The sequence below is a fragment of the Piliocolobus tephrosceles genome, chromosome 3 (genome assembly GCF_002776525.5).
Source record: "Piliocolobus tephrosceles isolate RC106 chromosome 3, ASM277652v3, whole genome shotgun sequence".
NCBI lineage: Eukaryota > Metazoa > Chordata > Mammalia > Primates > Cercopithecidae > Piliocolobus > Piliocolobus tephrosceles.
Genome location: NC_045436.1, coordinates 80,098,806 through 80,118,859, shown reverse-complemented (window position 1 = coordinate 80,118,859; position 20,054 = coordinate 80,098,806). Strand labels below are relative to the sequence as shown.

The 20,054-nt window shown below is 35.2% G+C and overlaps 1 protein-coding gene across 1 annotated transcript in view; it reads left to right on the top strand.

The window, feature by feature from the left end:
* EMCN (endomucin) overlaps positions 1-8,823 on the top strand; it is a 136,471-nt gene extending 127,648 nt beyond the window's left edge. Inside the window, exon 11 of the mRNA XM_026455015.1 lies at positions 8,576-8,823. The gene's annotated coding sequence lies outside the window, so the exon portion shown is untranslated. The remainder of the gene's footprint in view (positions 1-8,575) is intronic.
* The last annotated feature ends 11,231 nt before the right edge of the window (positions 8,824-20,054 follow it).

Genomic DNA, 20,054 nt, shown 5'->3' with positions numbered 1-20,054 from the left:
GAGACCCATCTCACATTCAAGGACACCTATAGTCTCAGAGTAAAGTGTTGGAGAAAGATTTATCAAGCAAATAGAAAACAAACAAACAAGAGCAGGGGTTGCTATTCTTATTTCAGACAAAACAGATTTTAAACCAAAAATGATCAAAAAGGACAAAGAAAGGCAGTGATAAAGGGTTCAACTCAACAAAAAGACTTAACTATCTTAAATATATGCACCCAACACTAGAGCACCTAGATTTACAAAACAAAGTCTTTTAGTCTTACAAAGAGACTTAGGTAACCACACAATAATAGTGGATTTCAACACTCCACTGATGATATTGGAGAGATCATCAAGACAGATTACTAACAAAGATGTTTGGGACCTACATTTGACAATTGACAAAATAGAACTAGCATGCATCTACAGAAAACTCCACTCAACAAAAGCAGAATATAAATCCTTTTCATCCATGCATGACACATACTCTAAAATTGACTACATGCTCAGTCAGAAACTAATTCTCAATAATTTCAAAAAAGCCAAAATCATATCAACCACATTCTTAGACCACAGCACAATAAGAATAGAAATCAATACCAAGACGATTTTTAAAAACCCTGCAATTCAATGGAAATTAAACAATCTGCTCCTGAATGACTTTTGCATAAACAATGAAATTAAAGTAGAAATCATGAAATTATTTAAAACTAGTGAAAACAAAGATACAACATACCAAAATCTCTGAGATACAGCTACAACAGTGTTAAGACGAAAGTTAATAGCACTAAATGCCTACATCAAACAATTAGAAAGATCTCAAATTGACAATCTAACATCACACCTAGAGGAACTAAACAAATAACAAACTAATCCCACAGCTAGCAAAAGAAAAATAACCAAAATCAGAGATGAATTGAGTGAAATGGAGATGATAAAAACTATGCAAAAGATCAACAAAACCAAAAACTTGCCTTTTGGAAGAATAATTAAGACTGATAGACTGCTAGCTAGACTAAAAAAGAGAGAAGATCCAAATAAACACTATCAGAAATGATAGTGGATGTCACCACTGACACCATAGAAATACAAAAAACAAACAAACAAACAAAAAATCCAGAGACTATTACAAACATTTCTATGTACCCAAACCAGAAAACATAAAAGAAATAGGTAAGTTCCCGGAAAAACACAACCTCTCAAGATTGAACCAGTAATAAATTGAAAACCTGAACAGACCAATAACGCATTCCAAAATGGACTCAGTAATAAAAACCCTACCAACCAGAAAAAGCCCTGGACAAGACAGATTTACAGCTGAATTCCACCAGGTGTATAAGGAAGAGCTGGTACCAATCCTACTGAAACAATTCCGAAAAATTGAGAATAAACTCCTCTCTAACTCTTGCTATGTAGCTAACATCACACCGATACTATGAAACCTGCAGAAACACAATGAATAAAGCAAACTTCAGGCCAATATCTCTGATGAACATAGATAAAAGTTCTCAATAAAATACTAGTAAACTGAACACCAGAAGCATGTCATAAAGCTAATCCACCATGATCAAGAAAGCTTCATCCCTGAGATGCAAGGTTGATTCAACATACACAAATCAATAAGTGCAATTCATTACATAAACAGAACTCAAAACACAAATTCCATGATCATCTTAATAAATGCAGACAGAAAAGGCTTGTGATAAAATTTAACATCTTTTCATGTTGAAAACCCTCAACAATCTAGGCATTGAAGAAACATACCTCAAAATGATAAGATCCATCTATGACAAACCCACAGCCAGCATCAGACTGAATGGGAAGAAGCATCTGGAAGCGTTCCCAGGAAAACTGTAACAAGACATGGATGCCCACTTCGCCACTCATATTCATATGGCACTGGGAGTCATAGCCAGAGCAGTCAGGCAAGAGAAGAAATAAAAGGCATTCAAATAGGAAGAGAAGAAGTCAAACTATCTGTCTTCATAGATTATATGATTCTATACCTAGAAAACCCCATAGTCTTTTCCCAAGGGCTCCTAGCTCTGATAAACAACTTCAGCAAAGTTTTGGGATACAAAATCAATGTACAAAATTCAGTGGCATTTCTATACACCAACAATATCTAAGTTGAGAGACAAATCAAGAATGCAATCTGATTCACAAGAGCCACAAAAATAATAAAATACCTAGGAACACAGTTAACCAGGAGGGCAAAAGATCTCTATAATGAGAAGTACAAAACACGTCAAAAGAAATCAGAAATAACATGAACCAATGGAAACATATTCCATGCTCATGGATTGGAAGAATCAATATTGTTTAAAAAGGCCAGACTCTTCAAAGCAATCTGCAGAATCAATGTTATTCTCTATCGAACTACCAATGACAATTTTCACAGAATTAGAAAAAACCTATTCTGAAATTCAGTTGGATCCAAAAGAGAGCCCAAATAGCTAAAGCAATCCTAGGCAAAAAGAACAAAGCTGGAGGCATTACACTACCCAACTTCAAATGATACTACAAGGCTACAGTAACTAATACAGTATGATACTGGTACTAAAACAAACAGGTAGCTCAAAGAAACGAGTTCCAAAACCCTGAAATAATGCCACACGCATACAACTTCAAATGGCACTACAAGGCTACAGTAACTAGTACAGTATGACAAATGATACTACAAGGCTACAGTAACTAGTATAGTATGATACTGGTACAAAAACAGGCACATAGATCAATGAAACAAGTCAGAGAACTTTGAAATAATGCCACACACAACTATCTCATTTTCAACAAAGCCGACAATAACAAGCAATGGGGAAAGGACTTTCTAGTCAATGAATAGTGCTGGGAAAACTGGCTAGCCATATGCAGAAGATTAAAACTGGATCCTTACCTTTTATCATATACAAAACTCAACTAAGATGGATTAAAGAGTTGAATGTAAAACAAAAACTATAAAATCTCTAGAAGAATACCTAGGAAATACCATTCTGGACATCAGTCTTCATGACGAAGACTCCAAAAGCAATAGAAACAAAAACAAAAACTAACCAGACCTAGCTAAACTAAAGAGCTTCTGCACAGCCTAAGAAACTATCAACAGAGTACACAGATGACTTAGAAAATGGGAGAAAATATTCATGAACTATGCATCCAATAAAGGTATAATATCCAGAATCTACAAGGAATTTAAACAAATGAAAGAGTAAAAAACAACCCCATTAAAAAAATGGGCAAAGGACATGAATGCACACTTCTCAAAAGAAGACATACACAGGGCCAACAAGCATATGCAAAAGTGCCTAATATCGCTAATCATTTGGGAAATGCAAATCAAAACCATAATGAGATGCCATCTCATATCAGTCAGAATGGCGACCATAAAATGTCAAGAAGTCACAGATGCTGGCCAGGTGGTAGAGGAAAGGGAATGCTTATACCCTGCTGGTGAGAATGTAAATTAGTTCAATCACTGTGGAAACAGCCTGGAGATTTCTCAAAGAACTTAAAACAGAACTACCTTTCAACCCAGCAGTCCCATTACTAGATATAGACCAAAGAAATACAAATTGTTTTACTGTCAAATCACCTGCATATATATGTTCATCACAGAACTATCTACAATAAGAAAGACATGGAATGAACCTAGATGCCCATCAACCTAGAGGCCCATCAATGGTGGACTAGTTAAAGAAAATGTAGTATGCATACACTATTGAATACTGTGCAGCCATATAAGAGAACTGGATTGTTGCCTTTGCAACAACATGGATGAACCTGGAGTCCGTTATTCTAACTAAAGTTACCGAAGACAGAAAACCAAATACTGTATCTTCTCATTTCTAAGTAGGTGCCAAGCACTGAATGCACACAGGCACAAAGCAGGGAACAATGGACACCAGGACCTAGTTAAAGGGGGAGGGTGGAATGAGAGTGAGTACTTTGAAACTACCTATTTGCTATTACGCTAATTACCTGGGTGACAAAATTTTCTGAACGCCAAATCCCTATGGCATGCAATTACCCATGTAACCAACCTCCAGATGTACCCCTTGAAACTAAAATGAAAGTTTTAAAGGAAAAAAAAGGAATCTGGAAGTTTGTCCATCCTATGCAATGGACACTTCCAGGAGCAAAGTTTGAGAAGCTGGGGATGAGATACGCTGTTCAGCCCTAGCTGATATATGGAAAGCTTCCTTCCATACTTGCTATGGTTGCTTTGCAACCCAGTGGCTAGTAAAGGGCTGTTTTCTAAATTACCAAAATGTTCAAATATTAGTAACTAATTGATCAACTTGGAGAAAACAAGTCTTCTGCAGTTGGGGGGGTTGGGAGAAAGAAAGAAAGAAAAAGTATATAGAAGGCAAGAAACAGTGTTGACTTTCGAACCAGCTTAATAAAAGTAATTTTTGTTCAACTCCCATTCCTTTCCATTTTTGTACTTTAAAAAAATATTCCGAGCCTCAGATTCCAAGGCTTTTGATTTGAAAAGCTAAATAACTTTTGTTACTCCTCTTTGTAATTTTGGAATTATATAATGATGTTCTGAAGAGTAAAGATCAGAAAGTAATGGGAAGAAACAAGTTTGACATCTGTCAATTCTATTGTCTGTCTCACTTTTTTCTTTAAGATATTTCTATCACTGTACTTTGAATTTAATAAGCAAAGAGTAACTGCTGTCTAGGTTGTCAACCTGAAATTAGATATCAACTTGGAGATTCAGAATATATAGAAATGAATTCATCAAACCTAGAAGATTTCGAGAAAGAAGTTAAAAAGTCTTGAACTCTCATGTAACAGCAAACAGTATTACAGAAATAATCACCTATGTTAAAAATTTCCATCCCAAAACAATATTCTAGATATATTTAATGCTTGTTGCTTCATATATTGATAATCCATTTTGTTCACAGTATTACGTTTAATGTGATTTGGCAGGGCAGACAGCAATTTTGAAACATTTATGAGCTATAAACCTTGCCTTCTGCAAAGCTTTACCTTGTGGGAGCGTGAAATCATATACAAGAGGGTGGCAGCAAACGTGTAGAAGCAGCTTAAATGTTTAATGATATGGAAATTATAAAATAAATTATACTTCGCATAGTGACATTATATAATGAGTAAAAATAATTCTCAAAATAATTTTTAATAACATGAAAGCATGCCTAAGACATAAAATTAAAAGGGAAAAATAACAATTTTAGAATTGAACAGATAGCCATTTAACTGTTCTATGACCAACTCTGCGCTGTTGTCAAGGAGGAATCTGCTGCTACCTGGTTGCTCCCTCACCAGTAGGTCTCATCTTCCTTCTGTTCCAAGACACTTTGGAAGGCTGAAGAGTGAAGGGGGTTGCAGACCCGTGAAGAACTGCGGTGTTAGGAAGTCTAGTAGCTTGGATGAAAGTCCGTTCCCACAAACCCTCAGCAATGTGGATTGTTAGCTATTTCCATTTTTCTCCAAGATACAATTTCCTGGTACTTCTGTAATTTTCTAAATGGTGCCCTGATAATCTAAGAGTATCTTTGTGAACTTCCAGATGAGCTTAACGTGTTTTTCATTTATTTTTCTTTCATTTTAAAATGAAATAACACAAGCTAAAAGGAAAACATCATAAATAAAGGAGATTTACAATTGCTGCTCTGTATTCACAGAGGTGGAAGATTGATTTCAAAGGGCCTAGAGATACCAAAATCTGTGGTTGCTCAAGACCCTGATGTAAATAAAACTGCATAGTGTTTGCATATAACCTATATAAATTCTCTCATGTAGTACTTTAAACTATCTCTAGATTACTTGTAATACCTAATATAATGTAAATGCTATATAAATAGTTATACTATATTTTATTTGTATTAATATATTATTAATTTTTACTGTTTTTGAATATTTTTAATTCAAGTTGGTTGAATCTGTGGACATAGAACCCACAGATATGGAAGGCCAACTGTATATTATGATCATATTCTATAACCCTGAATGAATTTCTTAATAGTGCTCTACACTGTGTTCCACATCTATAAAACCATGGTCTTTTCTCCTATGGCCATTCTGATTGTTTATAAATTGTTGTCAGTAGTGTTAAAGAAACCTGTTATGAAATCTATTATAAAATAGCCATTAAAAGCAAAGACTGATATTGGTACAGACGTAAAGAATCATTAATGAAGCAAAATTTATTTTTTTGAGAGAGATTGTCGAAATACATGGTGATGCAACTAGAGTTTGTTCTTATTTAGGTTGCTGATCTTTGAGAAAATAATTGAAACAGTATCAATCATGAGCATCATCCTATTAGCACAAATGCAGATGTTTACCAGTTGAACTATGCTACAAACTCTTGACTTCACTTGAAAATTCATCTATAGAGGACTATGACTTAGTTGAACAAAAAGTGACTGAGACCTTGCTCCTTGTCAAGTACTAGCCCAGATATAAAGAGGGCTTGTCATGGTTGCAGTTCTCAAGAAGCTTACAGAAGTGGAAAGAAACACAGATAAGAAAAATAATTGTAGTATAATATGGTAAATGATAGCACAGTGTTATGTAAAGACAGACATGATACCGTGAAGTTTGACAGCAAATTTCTTAGAGATGGTATTTGAGCTAAAACTTACAGAATGAGAAGAAAAAAAAAACAAGACAGTGGCCTAGGTAAAGAGAGGAAAGATTTTCCAGGCACAGGGAATAGCATGTACAAACAGGAAAAGAATTGTGAAACTGAATGGTATGTGAAAGAAATTATAAAACTTTAAAAATTGTTATAGCAATCTGATACTGCTGCAACATTCATGTTATTGTACTTTTTTAAATGTCTGTCTGTAGCTGAATAGATATTGTTAGAAACCAACATTGTTCTTCACTATAAACAGCTTGAGAAGCGTTGACCTCTGACTGGGAAATAAGGCTCAAGTAGTAGAGGGTACTAGATCACAGGAAGCCTTGTTTACCAAGGTAAATCATGAAGGACTGCATGAGGCTAGAATGAAGTACTAACTTCCTTCATTCACTAATGACATCAAAAGTCCTTTATCCACAAAGAAGGGAACAACAGACTCCAGGGCCTTCTTGAGGGTGGAGGGTGGGAGGAGGGTGAGGATCGAAAAAATACTATGTTTATTACATGGGTAAAGTAATCTGCACAAAAAACCCCACGACATGCAGTTTGCCTATGTAACAAACCTGTACATATACTCATGAACCTAAAATAAAAGTTTAAAGAAAAGAAGATAAAAACAAAAAAAGAAGTCATTTATCATTTTGAGGAACCCCTCACTTGACCTTGAATACAAAATATGCCTAAAAACCTAGTTCAATAATTAAAGAGAAGCCTTGTCTGCAATAATTCTTCAAATCATGGTGCTTAAGCTACACCATGCTCTGGCATGTGCTCAACCACCTATCAGCCACAAATGCTCTGGGAGGAAGTCACAGATATCCTGTTCTATAATCATTTCCTTATCCTAAGAATTGACATGGATACCTGTAGCTGCTACCTGCAGGCCATGGCAGCCAATGTCCAATGCTCCCCCATGTAAAGCAACAGTTCAGCCATCCCTATCAAAGGACTTGCCTTCACCAACCAAACCAGGAAAGAGTTGGTTACAGGTCTCCGCCACTAGTACCACTCCCCACACACCACCACACACACCATATCATGCTCTCTAGCAAACCACCAGCACTGCCATCAGCAACACAACACCATCTAATCCCTGCCAGGTTGGGCCACTGCCCGTTTCCTATTTGGGACACAGAAGTCTCCATCTCTTGCTCTTTTATAGACCAATACTGAAAGTTGTTCCTACACTGCAGAGAAAAATGCAAAATAGTAAACCAAAGGCTTGGCTATCTTTCCTATGAAGAAGTGGCAAATGGTGTTCCTTCATTCTTTCTTCTGATGCCTATTCATTCTTCTCCCTGATGAGTAGACAGCAGCAAAGCTTTGAAGTTGCCCACAAATTTCTTAATTACTCACATTGTCACCCCAAGCAACAGATCTTGAACTGTACCGCATTAGTGACAGGGTACAGTTAAGGACTTCAATCAGAAGAGGAATATGAGATTTATGCTTGATATACAGCAGTGTGTGTTTAATGTGGAAGACTCATTCAAGAAGAGCAAGACCAGAAGCAGAGAAGTCAGAGGCTATTGCAATACTCCACTGGAAAAAGACAAAGGCTTAAGCTAGGGAGCCGCAGTATGGAGGAAGATGAAGAGGCAGAATAGAATAGAGAAAAATGTCTGGAGGTTAAAAATTTCATGATGTGGTGATTGATTGGATGTGGCCAGTGGGGAATGAGGAAGAATAGGACTATAGACAATATCCACATTCCCATCCTGGGTGTCTGAATGCATCATGGAGGAAATACTGAAGATTGAGATTGTGGAGTGAGGTTTGGGAAAGAAAACAGTGCTTTTCTTTTCAGATATGTCAAGTTTGAAGTGCTTGAGAGACAGTCAAGTGATTCTACTAGGTGAAAAAAATGTAGCTAGTGACAACCATTTCTTACTAAGAGATGGACTCCCCCAGCATCTCTATTTCTTCTTTGCTTTCTTGGAATCTGAACTTTGTTGTTGTTGTTGCTCACAGGCTTAATCTTCAGCTTCCATGCTCCAAGGGGGAAATGAGAAAGTCCTGCAGAATCAATCCCGACTTCCACACCTGCTGCTGGCCTGTACACCAGTCGTCAGTCCCAGTAAAATGATGTCCAGCTGACATGCAATAATTTAATGGAATCAAAAAGAACCCCGGCGCTCTCCTGTCCTCTGACGTTTAAAAATTACATTACTCCATTTATAGGAGTGTTCCTAGGAAAAGGAATTTTAGGAGGGGAATTTGTGAGCAGTGAATCTGACAGCCCAGGAGGTGGACTCGCTGACAGGCATACCTTTCCTTAACGTTTAAAGTTTTCTGGGCCAAGAATTTTTATCCATGAAGACTTTCCTACTTTTCTCGGTGTTCTTATATTACCTACTGTTAGTATTTATTGTTTACCACTATGTTAATGCAGGGAAAATTTGCATGTGTATTATTAAATATTAGGTTGAAATCATACCATGCTACTTTGTACATATAAGTATTTTATTTCTGTTTTCGTGTTACTTTTAATAAATAATTACTGTACTCAGTACACTAAAAATGCTATAACATGACTGTGAAAATGGCAATGTTATTGTCTTCCCATAATTATGAATATTTTTGGATGGATTATTAGAATATATGAACTCACTAATGAAAGGCATCTGTAATAAGTGAGAAAGGGACATGGGATTCACATATTACACTCTGTTAGGGAGACAGTAATTTATCAGTTCTTTGGTCTTTCTATTTGTCATTCATACTATGTGATGAAGATGTAAGTGTAAGGGCATTTATAACACTATAATGCATTCATTAAGATAATAGGGTCATGATTTTTCATTAGCTCATTTGATTGATATTATCTCCATGCATTTTTTATTTCTTTTAGAAATGTAATTATTTGTTCTAGCAACCATTGCTAAACCTCTAGTTTGTAGAAAATCAACACTTTATAAATACATAATTATGATATTATTTTTCATTGTATCACTGTTCTAAAAATACCATATGATTATAGCTGCCACTCCATCAGGAGCAAATTCTTCTGATAAAAGCTAACTGATCAACCTTGACCACCTTTTTGACACGTGAGATCAAAATGTCAAGTTGGTTGAGGTTTTTTGGAACGCTTTGGAACTAATAAGCTGCCGGTGGCAGCTTTTTAACATATGATTATCTAAGTTGATTTTTCATGCTAAATTATCTTAGTGATCTAAGGGGCAGTTTAGTGAAGATGGAATCTTGTATTTAAAATAGCCTTTTAAAATTTGTTTTGTTGTGATGTATTTTGACAACTTCCATCTTTAGGAGTTACATAATCACCTTGATTTTAGCTTTGTGATGTTTGGACTATTTATAATCAAGGACACCAAGCAAGCATAAGCATATCTATATTTCTGACTGGTGTCTCTTTGAGAAGGATGGGAAGCAGAAAAAAAAAAAAAAGAAAGAAAGAAAGGAAAGGAAGAGAGGAGAGAAGGCAGGATCTCCACTATTTTTGTTTTCACTTTAGAGCTGTTGTGCCCATGCTTAATTCTAATCTAGAAGTCTTTAAATGGTGAGACGGTGACTGGAGCATGCCAATCAGAGAGCATTTTTCTTCAGAAAATAAAAAAAAAAAATCTGAGTTTGAGACCAGCCTGGCCAACATGTTGAAACTCCATATCTACTAAAAATACAAAAATTATCCTGGTATGGTGGTGCATGCCTGTAGTCCCAGCTATTCGGGAGCCTGAGGCATGTGAATCGCTTGAACCCAGAAGACAGAGGTTGCAGTGAGCTGAGATGGCACCTTTGCACTCCAGCCTGGGTGACATAGCATGACTCTGTCTCAAAACAAACAAACAAACAAAAAACAAAAACAAAAAAAAGAAAAGAAAGAAAAGTCCCAGCACCCCTAGATGATTTACTGAGCTATTCAGCAAAAGCCATGTTACATACAGCATATTGCAAGGAAATGAACTCTTCTGTAATTTAAATTATAAGTAATATGTCATCTTGGATCCTAGAGAAACCATTTTCTCTACATTTCATGAGCATTGTTAGAAAAGAGTTTACAAGAATCAGGAAGAGGGAAAAATTTTAATGGTCAGAAAAAAATAACATTTATTCTAGTTCAAGAAGTGCACACAAAGAATATGCATTAACCTAACAACTACAAGATTAAATTTTTCAAAAAGGTCAAAGGAGGATTAAGAAGTTTACAGAGATGTCCATGGCATTTTATATCAATCTCAAAGGTAAGGTCTGCATTTTTGTAAACCAACTTAAACTTCTGTTGAGATAGGATATTTTGTTTTCAAGCCAAAATTATCATTAATCAAATATGTTTTAATTATGCCTGGCTTACTATAAGTTTTTTATTCTGATATACAGTTCAAATATCATTGCAACAAAGAAGTGCCTGTATTTAGATCAAAAGTAGGACTTTCTATGTGTTTATTTTGCATGATAATAGGAATATAATTTAAGTGTATCAATAGTCAAAACATAAACAAAGGCTAATTAACTGGCACTGTTGTCACCTGAGACTAAGCGGATGTTGTTAGCTGACACACAGGCTCAGCCAGCAGAGAAAGAATTCTGAATTCCCCTTGCTGAACTGAACTATTCTATTGCATATGGCTGACAAATCTGTGTGCTATTTTTTTTCTACCTACCATATTTAAATTTATGGGTATCAACCAAGGACATAGTCAAACCTTCGATGATGAACATTCCTGATTTTTTGCCTGATTATTCTCTGTTGAGCTCTACTTGTGGTCATTCAAGATTTTATGAGGTTGAAAAGAAAAATGAATATGACCTTTAAAAGTTGTATTTTGAGTGACTATAGTCTCACCACGATGAAACTGCCAATTATTGCCTAATGTTAAAGATATCCATCATTGTGATTAATTAAACCCATAATGAATATTTTTAATGGAGAATTTGTGATGGATTATCCCCTGATCTTTTCTTTAATATTTCTCCACACACGCAGGACTTCTCATGTTCCACTAAATGAGTATACTCTGCCCCTACTTCTAGATAATTTGTCTTTTGGGCTTGAATATACTTGCTTTCTGTTCTAAATAATTTTTAAAGAAAAAAAAATTTTGATAAATAAGGGAAAATATTCATTTTGCCATCCATATTACATTCCTGAATTTGAAGTCAGAGTTTCTACCAAAATCAAGATCACCAAGAAAAATTTTAAAGCTTCCAAGAACTGTTTAAAAGTGTTTTCAAGTCTGACCAAGAATTCTGACATTTAAAAATAAGTAGGAAGATATGACTATTTAAACTCATATTTTCCTTTAAAAAAAGAGAAATTCTAGCAGAGTGATCGTGGGCAATATAATTAGCTAGTTAACACCCCATCCAACATTCACGATGTGCCAGGAACTGTGTAGAAAACTTCACAGTCACCATCTCAGTTAACCATAACAATAATAGTAAGAAACCATTCCTTATATATGATTAGCAGCAGCAGAGACATCTCCCTTATAAAGATATGAAAATCAAGGCAGGTAGTTAAATAACTTGCCCAAGGTTGTACAACTAGTAAATAGGAAGAATTTGAATTCCAACCTATGCCCAAATCCCTGTTCTCCATCTCTACGCTACTTAGTCTCTCTAAGCCTCAGTTTACTTTGCTATAGAAAAGGATGAAAGCATTATGCTCCAGGTCATAATTAAAAATAGGGACCAGGCCTATCTCACTGTAAACAGTTTGAAAAATGAATAGCTATTTCACACAGTAGACAAGAAGAAGAGCTGAACTGGAATTCATGAGCAAAGAGAAACAAAACAAATGAGCCTTATGAATGCCCTGAATGACACACTCCTGACCGGCTGTATAGCAGAAGATCCCTAATTAGAACCTGAGATGACAGCGATTGGAACCAGGAGACAAAAGCAGCTGTAATTTTTTGAGAATGGAACCAGGGAGGAGGGAGCTATACAGAGAAAGACCTCAAAAAAAAAAAAAAAAAAAAAAAAAAAACTACAAAGGTGACCTTGTATCTGATGATAATGGGATAGGAAGGTATGAACACACTTAGAGTAAAACTCCTTGAGACCAAGAAAAGAACAACCGGGAAAGAGCAACTAAGTAGTTGTATGCTGAAAATTTCTAGGTTTTATATGGAGCAGAGAAACATTCAAGGTCTGGTCAAGCATATTCAAAAATCCTCACTGGTCACCTTTCTTAATATCCTGGGAAAGGTTGTATCTTAGTAGTTGTTCTGAAATACCCCTAGAGTATACACAACTGTAGGTAAGCCCTAACACAGCTTAAAAGTAGCCTTGCAAGAATTAAGTTAATCCGGGGCCGGGCGCGGTGGCTCAAGCCTGTAATCCCAGCACTTTGGGAGGCCGAGACGGGCGGATCACGAGGTCAGGAGATCGAGACCCTCCTGGCTAACACGGTGAAACCCCGTCTCTACTAAAAATACAAAAAATTAGCCGGGCGAGGTGGTGGGCGCCTGTGGTCCCAGCCACTCGGGAGGCTGAGGCAGGAGAATGGCGTGAACCCAGGAGGCAGAGGTTGCGGTGAGCTGAGATCCGGCCACTGCACTCTAGCCTGGGCGACAGAGCAAGACTCCGTCTCAAAAAAAAAAAAAAAAAAAAAAAAAAAAAGAATTAAGTTAATCCACAAAATATTTAACAGACTTCCAGAACAAAGACTGAGAATCTTTTATAAAGACAACAAAATGGAGTATAACAACAACTCAACAACATAAAGGTCTAAATATCCACCATTCAATCCAAAATTATATACATGCCCCAGAGAATTAAATTGTGAACCATAAACCCTGAGAAAAATGTATTAATGACAATAGAGTAAGTCAGATTGATAAAAAGTATGAGTACTTTACAACAAATTCCGTGATGTTGCTATTACTTGATAACAAAACCAAAGATATTACAAAAGAAAACCTACAGACTAATAGCCCTCATGCACATAAACATCAAAACTATTTGCTAAATATTAGCAAATCAAATATATAAAATTAAAAAGTAATAAGTGAGATTTATTCCAGAAATCCAAGTTGTCTAATATTTGACAATCTATTATTGGGATTGTGATTCAACATATGAATAGAATAAAGGAGAAAAATTATATGCTTATCTCAATAGATGTAGAGAAAGCATTTGACAAAATTAATATTTATTTATGATAAACCTCTCATTATACTAAGATTAAAAGAAAACTTCCTCAACCTGATAAAGGACATTTATGAAAAACACACAGCTAAATCTTACATAAATGGTAAAAATCTAAATGCTAAAATCTAAATCTAAATGCTAAATTCTAAAATTAGAAACAAAATAAGCATATTCACTTTTACCTATTATATTCAACATTGTTCTGGCATGGGGGCAGGGTAGTTATAGCAGATGCAATAATGCAAGAAAAAAACATATAGATTGGAAAGGAAGATGATAAGATCATACGTAAATCCTGATGTTTACCAAAAAAGCTACTAGAATTAATAACTGAATGTGTTAGAGTTGCAGGATACAAGATCGATACACAAAATCAACCGATATCCTTTGCTAGTAACAAAAAATGAAAATTGAAAATTTTAAAAAGTACTACTTAGAATACTGTCGACAAATGTAAAATTCTTAGGGATAAATTTTTCAAAATATATGCACTTCTTATACCCTTAAAACTGTCTAACTTCTGAGAGAAATTAAAGAACACTGGCTCATGGACTAAAAGACTCAATATTGTTAAGATGTCACTCGCATTTAAATTGATATATAGATCCATTACAATTCCAATCCAAATTCAGCTATCATTTTTATAAAAATTGATAAGATGGTTCTAAAGTTTATATGAAAATGCAAAGTACTTAGAATAGCTAAAATGTTTTTTTAAAGCAAAAGGTTGGAGGACATGCTACTAGATTTAGAGACTTAATATAAAGCTACTGTAATCAAAATAACGTGCTGCTGACTTAGAAATATAATTTAATTGATGGAACAAAATGGAGATTCCAGAAATAAGTGATTTTCTCCCATATACACACACATTTACGGTCAATTGATTTTTTTTACAAGTGTGCCATCGTAATTCAATGAGGGAAATGAAGTCTTTTTAATAAATGGCTCAGTACAATAGGATACCCAAATACAAAAAAACAAAAACAAAAGAAGTTCAACACTTAGCTCACACCACACACAAATATAACTCAAGATGTGTCATAAAGTTAAATATTAAATTCAAATCTATGACATTTGCCTTCCTTAGAATCAGTAAAGATTTCCTAGATAAGATACAAAAAAATTAAAACTAAAAACAAAATGATAAATTGAATTTTATCAGAACTAAAAATTCCTGCTTTTCAAATGGGAATTAATAAACTGAAAAATACAAGTCAAAGAATAGATGATTTACATTATAGATATATATATACACACATATATGCATACATTACAAATGGCTTGTATCTGGAATATGTAAGGAGTGCAAAAATTTTAAAATAAGAAGACAATTCACTAAAAAATGGGGGAAATATTTGAACAGATAATTCACAAAAGAAGATGTATGACTTGCCAACATACACATGAAAATACACTCAGTATCACTTAGTCATCAGGAAAGTGCAAATGTAAAACCACAGTGAGCTACCACGACATATCCACAGGCATGACTAAAATTATAAAGGCCACTGATGCCAAGTGTTGGTGGAATATAGAGAAACTAGAACTCTCTTGTGTTGCTAGTGGGAATGTAAACTTGCACAACCATGTGGAAAACAGTTTGGCAGCTTCTTTCGAAGTTAAACATATAGGTCTCATATGATACAGTGTTGCCGCTTTTATCCATATTTGCCCAAGAAAAATAAACACATTTGTCCTGTCTATACAAAGACCTATAATCAAATGTTCATACTAGCTCTATTCATACCAGCCTGAAGCTGTAAACAATAAACAAATTGTGGTATAGTCATACAATTGAATACCACTCAGCAATAAAATGAAACTACTGATATACCCAGTTAAATGGCTACATCTCAAAAACATTGTGCATTGTGCTGCACAAAAGTAGCTAGACACAGTGGAGCACACAAGGAAACGATTTGGTATGATAAAATATTCCGTAGTTTGACTAAGGTATTGGTTACATGGGTGTATATATTTGCCAAAACTCAGGCTGTACACATAAACTAGGTATGTTTTTGTATGTAAGATATACTTTAATAGAACTGACGTTAAAAATATTTTTAGAAACTCACAAGGGGGGAAGGATATTACTTACTTTCTGTTATGGGCCAAATTATGTCCTCCCATTACCTCAGAATGTGACTGCAGAGATAAGATCTTTAAAGAGATAACTAAGGCTAAATGAGGTCATTACGGTGAGTCCTAATCCAACATGACTGGTGTCTATAAGACGAGGAGATTCGAACACAGACACACATACACACTCACACACACAAACACATACAGAGAAGGCCACGTGAAGACATCCACAGTGGCCACCTACAAGCCAAGGGAAAAGACCACAGAATGAAACCAACCCTGCTGATGTCTTGATTTTGGATTTTGAGGAAATAAATATCTTTTTTTTTTTTTTTTTTTTTCTGAGATGGAGCCTTGCTCTGTCACCCAGGCTGGAGTGCAGTGATGCAATCTTGCCTCACTGCAACCTTCGCCTCCTGGGTTCAAGAAATTTTCTTGCCTCAGCCTCCCTTGTGGCTGGAATTACAGGCGTGCACAACCACACCCAGCTATTTTTTGTATTTTTGGTAGAGACGGGGTTCCACCAGGCTGGTCTAGAACTCCTGACCTCAGATGATCCGCCCACCTCAGCCTCCCAAAGCGCTGGGATTACAGGCATGAGTCACAGCACCTGGCCTAACTGTCTATTGCTTAAGCCACCCAGTCTGTGATACTTTGTTAATGGCTGCACCCTACAAAAGATTAAACTTTCCTACAGGGTTACTGAGACAATTAAATGAGATTATGAAGTACTGCGGACATAAAAATTTTAACATTTTCTCTCATTTATTCCAGTGACCAGAAGGGCTAGAAATATTCAGGCTTACATTCCAGATTAATTGTCAAGCCTGAGACTTCTTTCCAACAGCTGGGAAAATTTCTAAACCTTTCTATTCTATCACTAGATTAGAGCCATCTAAATTTCTAAGCACCATGATTCTAGCACCACCTATTAATATAAATGAGCTTTTAGCAAGGTTGACATTTGTCTGAGACTTAAAATATAGAAATGCTTTAGTGTAAAATGCTACAGAAATGTATAAGCATTTATTCATAAATAACCGCTATCCTGGGCCCACTCCTTCCCCAGATGCCCTCCTCATCCCCACCCTGAGACCCTCAGATTTCTCCAGAATCCAGCACCTAAAGGGTTCACACCTGACAACAGTGAAAGCATATGTTCTGATAAGTCAATCATCCATGTCACACCTATGATTAGGTATTTTGAATATCACTAGTGTTTAGAGATACATTTTGATAATGAAGGAGAAGTCAATAAGGATGAGTAATTCAAGAAAACAATTTTTTAACTGTAGATTTGATTTCTAGAATATGTTCATTTTATTATCCAAATGTCAACCTGAAGCATCTCAACTCAAACACACTTAATACAAGATAATGTTTGCAATGTTTTTAAGTATAAAACCTTACTTATGCATTCAAATTTAGTGTCAGGTCTTGATTGGTCTTTTCCAATAGCAGGTGTTTGTAGATATCTGCACATCCTCTTGTTCAGAAATATAAACCAAATCCGTGTGTGTGTGTGTGTGTGTGTGTGTGTGTGTGTGTGTGTGTGTGTGTGTGCCTGTTATGATAAAAGACAGAGCTTCTTTGGTGTACTGGCAATATATTAGCAAACAACTTCTGCTGCCGATGCTCTGTGCATTTAAATTATTAATGTAAGCACCATGCAAAATTTACAGCATTTTGCTGGAAACTAAAACTAAAGCAAATGAAAGCATTTAAAACAAACTGTTAGCCACTGTATTGGTGTTCCCACTGCAGTGTCATTTAATTGTGTCAAACAACTTAGATGATCTGACAGGTTAGGAGGAGGCACTATTGAGGTTTTCTCTGGCTTTGCAGTAAAACCCACTTATCTGCTGAGTTCAGAGCCACTATTTGTGACATTCATGCTACAAGAGGCAGGTTTTAATTAATACCTGTATTATCTAAGAATTGTGGTTCAGAAATGTATTGAACTTCAATTTGCTGTCTTAGAAATATGTGCTAAGTCTTAGCTCCATCCTGTTATTGTGATATGACACACTCCTTGGGACTGACATAAATCTATATTTCAAAAAAAGAACAGTAACTCTAAAGTTCTGATAGCTAAGCTTCCCACTCTGTGGAGGTTCAGAGTTTGAAATACGGAATTGAAGTCAAACTATCTGGATAGAGAAGTGTGGGAAGCTTTGAAAGGTTGAAGTTTTAAGAAATGCGCGTGGGAAGGAAATGGAAATTGAAATCAACTATTAATACCAAATGCTGTTATCTTCATCATCACATCATCATCATAATCAATAAAGTTTTATTACCTCCTACTAGTTCAAGGTATTACTTTATGCATAGAAGTTACAAAAAGACATCCTAAATGATAACTACTTCCAAAAGCTTGTTCTGCAGTATAGAAGATAAGTAATATAAACTAGGGAGGAGAGTGTTTTTTGACTTACTAGTAATATGAGCAGGTGAAATTATGTGATTAAATGGAAAACTTAAAGTTATATGGCATTGTTCATACTCCAAGCTACATACAGTACACTGCATAACAGTGGAATAAATGATGAGCTCAGTCATTACACATGAGCTCCTGTCTAGTTTCCACCAGTTATTATCTTAATTTTAAAATGTCACTACTAAAGTTTTGAGAAGCTTGAGTAAAATAATACATGCAAATCATTTAACACAATTTATACCATATAAGCCAAACAAACAACAAACACACAAAATAATAATGTCAAAACAAAAGAAATTAAATGTGGCAGAGAGCTAACATAGATATTAGGTACATAAGGTTGAAGCATAAAATGAAATGACATCCTGGAAAAGTTTGTGCTATTTTCCTATAAGCGTTGAAGAAACTATAAATGTATTTCAGCTTGATAGTATCTTATGAAAACAAGAAACAGAAGGAAGATGCAACAGGTCTTTTTTATTTCATTCTTTTAATGAATGAAGGGAGAAAAAATACAGTCAATATTTCACAAAGAGTAAATGCAATATTGACACTTAAAATAGCATCCTTAAGTGGACAATTTAATGACAGAGGATCATATTTCCTTCTCTAGGTCTATTTTAGGAGATACTCTTTACCAAAAACCAAGGAAGACTCTCTTCTTCTAGCTGAGCTCAATTAATTAAAAATGTGTTTTGCTAAGTCAGTAAAAGGTCTACACCTTAAGATACAAACATTATTGTAAGGATTTCTAGAAAAATCCCTTTATTTGCTACTGAACTTAATATTATTTAATAATCTACTATTATCTACACAGAATTCTCAAACTTCAGTCAACTTAGTCTCTCTCCTTTATATTAAAGGTCTGAATTATTTTCTAACTCGACCACTTTGCCCCTTTTTTAAGATGGATGTATTTAAAAATTAATTCATACAGGGTCAGTCACTACATCTAACCATCATGGTGACCTGCCTACTTATATTAATCCAATATGACTGACAGCAACAAAAACCAATTACAATCTGTACTTTTCTATTGTGGGCATTGGGAGGCAAATTTCCACTGTTTACTAAAGACATTACCAAGTTACTTGTAGGCAAAAAGTATCATGAAAGTGCAAGTTATGATAACAAAAGTGCATCTTGTACTATCATTATCATCTTAATCACAAATTATGTGTTGGTGTAGAATAACACGAGACTTGCTGTACCATACCTAGGCATGGCTTGTCAAGTCCACAAGAAGAAAGCCTCAACAGACTTGTCCAACGCCTATGAGAAAGTGAATCTTACTACAAGGTTCTTCAATGAATACTTTAATATCTAATCATAATAATGGAAGATGTATAGATTCTCAAATTTTGAATAATCCTGCAGACAGAATTTAAAGTTGAACCTGAAATACTATAAACACTGAGGATATAAAATAATAGTATGATCCAAGGGAGTTATGAGATGGAGACAAAGAGAGTTGCAAGACACAGTAGAGACATTAATGTCTTTATTTTACAAAAACAGCAACCATAGCATACTGTCTGAGTTAATGAAAGAGAGAAAGATTTAATTATATTATTTAAAATTTAAAAGATAAGAAATACAGGCATTAAATACTAATATAAGTTCTATAACTTGGGAGGCAAGAGGAGGGAAAATGTGAAGTAATGTTAGTGAGTTAAATTCTTTTTCGTTCACAGCAGGGGATTATTAGCCACTGTGTAAAGCTGTTGTAGGAAAAAGCATATGCTTATTATTTAAAATTGTAATGATGAATCCTGGAAGAACTGAAAACAGAAATGGTTAAAGGTTCTTATC